Source organism: Vidua chalybeata, chromosome 2, assembly GCF_026979565.1.
Source record: "Vidua chalybeata isolate OUT-0048 chromosome 2, bVidCha1 merged haplotype, whole genome shotgun sequence".
Taxonomy (NCBI): Eukaryota; Metazoa; Chordata; class Aves; order Passeriformes; family Viduidae; genus Vidua; species Vidua chalybeata.
Window position 1 is genome coordinate 102,176,336 of NC_071531.1, and position 4,132 is coordinate 102,180,467.

Consider the following 4,132-nt stretch of genomic DNA (forward strand, 5'->3'; position numbering starts at 1 on the left):
TGTTTCTCAGTGATGGCTCGGTTTCCATTTCTTCTGGTTTGGCTGCACCTTCAGCCAATGTCAGTGCTCTACCTGCATTTATATGCAGTCTATTTAATAACTCCTCCAGCCTGACAGGTGGCATTTCTGAGCAGCTTTGCACCTCTAAGGAAGTTTTTATTTCTTCCCTCCATTTGCTCTCTTCAGCCAGGTCTATCTTAAGAATAAACAAAAAATTAAAGCACTCACCCATTTCAGCTTTCTCTACTGCATGGTGACAACCAAAGCACATAATACTATCTGACCAAGGAAATTTGGAGGGACACCCCTTGCCATGTATATATATATGTATTTTTATAAACTTGCAACAGCATTTTTCTGTCAGGACATGTTCGGTCCCTCAACACAAATCAGTCTTGGACAACATCCCTTGATTACCTCGGCAGAATACCCAGGCAAAGGTCATCTATTTTCTTTGTACCTACCAATATGGTCTAGTTTTCCTTCTGGTCTGAGGCAAAACTCTATATTGCCACCTGTCTGGTTTTAATAAAATGAATTCATATTGCTATTTCCAGTTTAATGCCAGTTTAGTACCCTAAACCATCTATTGGTATGGTACTGTGCTCTGTCTAGTTACTGCATTTCCTTGAAGAACTACCCTCTTTTTGATGAAATATTACAGGAGTAACAATTAAACTAATTGTTGAAACCTGTTTTCTAAAATAATTGAGGCTTTTCCATCCTGACACAAGCAAGCCCAGGAATAACAGCTCCCTGTTTTTTTCCTGCTTCTGCAGCTGAGCAATGTTCAGCAAGCAGCCAGTCTATAACATCATGCTGTCTGTTGCAAAAAGGCTGAATTACTACGCTTCATTTTCCTAGCTGGGCACACTAATTTGGGCATGGTTGCACTGGCCCAGCTCTTCAGTTTCACAGATCTTGTGTTTAGTGCTCATAACTCTTTAGATGTGACTGACCCATTGGCTGAGCAAGAAAGACACAGATTTCTCTATTGAAAATCCTCTACTCTGTAGCTACCCCCCAGATGATTATTTTTCTTTTCAGTTGTACTAATGTCACTTCAGGCTTGGCGAATTATGCCTGAGGACAAGTTGAAGCTCCTGTTACAGCTTCTAGTTCCTTTTTGACAGTTCAGGTCATCTTATTAATTTATGGTTATTAGCCAAATTGCTTCCTATTGGTTCTACCTCCCTCAGCTCTTTTCACAGGAACAAGTTGAGTTTCACAGTGAGTTTTGCATTCTGACTGTTCCTAACCTCCTCTCACTGCTCTCACTGGGGACATCAAAGTGGGTACTACAGATTTTGACACAGGGCACTTTCGCTGAAGCCCAACAGGCTGGCATGCCATAGGATGTGGGAATAACACATCTCTTGAGTTTCTGGAATAAAACATTGCTTTCATGGAGGAAAACAATCAATCTATTTTCTGTCCCAACCCTAAAGTTTAAAGAACTACACCCTGCAAGTGTCTAATTAATGTCTAGTTAGTCTCGTTAAATCTCATCTCTTGTGTTCTCACTCTTCCAAACTAATTTTTTTTTTTCATGCGTGGTTTCCAGCTTCACCCTGACAAGATTTGTATAAAACACACTGGTTTCTCATTGCCTTCTGTAGCTGAAGGTTTATGCAAGCCAGTTCATATGAAGCAGCTCCTGCAGAGTCCTTGAAAATGAGAATATTGAAAAAACAAATCTTATCAAGATGAAGGGAGAAGCAGCTAACTCACATTATTTCATCCTAAATTACGTTTCCCTAATCAGGAGATTAGGGAATTTCAAATAAACAATAAAACTTCTAAGAAACAGGTTTTTTTGTGCCATCTATGTTTGCTCCCATTACAATTAGTAATTGATTATACTAATATATAATTCCTATAATTTGCTTTTCATCTATTGAGATGGGGGTATTCTACCTTGATTAGTGAATTCTGAGAGGTACATCCCATAGGACTAGAAATACATCTCCTAAATGCTAATTTCATACATTTAGGTTAAGAGGCAGGTTGAAGAGGTAAGAAAAAAAAAGTTTTAAGATTTCAGACCTATTATGGATGGACAGTGTAAGTTTTTTATTATGTGAGCTCATTTGATCATTAGTAACAAATACTTGAAGCAATTCGGTAGACAAAATGGAAAATTTTGACAAATTTTCAGTCTCCCCCAAGTTGTGCTAAACTAAACAAGCATTTTCTGTGTTTTTTTCTGAACAAATATTTGAACTCCTGCAATATGAAAAGTACTAAAAACTGATCTTTTAAAATATTTTATGTCTAGTAGTTGTTTTGTAAGTCAAGAACTGCTGGACTATGAAAAACTAATGCTCTATTTAGCTTTCTTTTTCACTTTTTCTGGTAACTATTTACATGAGGATTCCAATTATTTCTTTATAGTTATCTTCTCTTTTAAACTGACTTCATTTTTATTAAGTAGCTGCACAAGTAAGTTGCTTAAAACTACGATAATTACTTCTTTGGATTCTTTTTTTTTCATCACAGCTGGTTACAGTGATACCACCTACAAAAATAAGTTGCACGGACATTGCGTGCCACAAACCACAAACAAAACAATTGATTCCTCTGTCTTTTCAAAATAAATGAGAACTGTTCTGCAGCTTCCAGACCCATCTTCTGATACAACTGCCACTAGAAGCATTTAATTTTGGTTTTTAGAAGCCCAGTTTCACAAGTAAAAGGCAATTTTAATTAAAATCAGACCCCTGCAATATCAGACAATATTTGTTTCTCCCTCTTAAGCATTTTTTAACCTTCATTTCAAGTTATTAATGGGTAAGATGTCAATACTCTAAAACTGCAAGATGGTAAAATTTCAGTTTGGTGCATGATTAGATTCTATGGGCTCCAATCATGAAATAATGAGGCAAAATGTAATGGAGCAATAATGTATCTAATGCACAAGAGTTCCATGTTACAACCCTCAAAACCAATCAATCACTAATTCCTTTCCTTTAATTAATTTCTTGTTTAGCATCATTCATATTAAGAATTACTTTTCCAAAGGAAAAAAAAAATAAACAGTATCAACCCAAATATATTTCAACAGCCCGGACACAGCAATATTAAATCTACAACCTTTAAGAATGTGTGACCTTGAAGACACCCCAGTCCAGTCAGTAAATGTAATCCCCACAAACCTGTGTTAATGGACCATACAACAGTTTCTTGATCAGGCAGTAGAGTCCCACGTCAGCTTATCTTGATTAAGAAAGACATTGCAAGCTGTTAGTTTTAATTCCCTACATTGTTTTAATAACAATTTCTGTATGGTAGGAATCCCAAAAGAAACTCACACTGGATAAATATACTAATAGCTATAAACCCAAGTAATAGATCCTCCATCAATATGATACCAGAGGACTTGTAAGTGAACTTTAATAGATTCATTTTGCTTGGAAAGGACTTCTGAGATCATCAAGTCCAACAAGTTACTGAAATGTCTGAAAACCGGTATTTTCCATCAATTATATGTTGTTCTGCTAAGATAAACATAAACATTTTAAATCAAGTGATATGGTAGGTATAAAGATGACAAAATATTGCAGTCTTGAATTTGGCAGTCCAGATAGAGAAGTTCAGAAGTATAATGAGAATATTATTAAATTGTGTCTCAGTAGAAATAAAGTAAGAGCAGTACAATCAGAATTTTATCTTGTTTTTAACATGGACAGCACTGCCAGTTTTGTTAGCAGAGCCACATGAGGTAAATGGGGCCATCTGCAGGAATGAAAAAGTCCAAAGTTTACAGGTCAACATGAACCTTTCTGGTTTAAACACTGATAAAAGCACAAATGGAATAATTTCATAGGGCTCCATTCTGTCCTACTTAGTTTTCCTAATTTGTTTAATCTAGGCACCATTCTGAGATTTACAATTAAGATGTTAAAGAACGCTGCTACAGAAATAAAGGACACTGAGTTACAGTTTAAAAGTAGAAACACATAGCCAAATATTGAGTCAAAGAAGATGCATCTTCAGAATATAAGCTGAGTTTGCCTTCTTTCTGTACTGAGCTTCTGATTTTAAGAGAAAAGAGAATAAAGGGCAGGTATGCATTTTTGAACTGCTTGTCCCTGAAAGACATTACAAATGTCTGAAAAATTAAGAAGGCAAA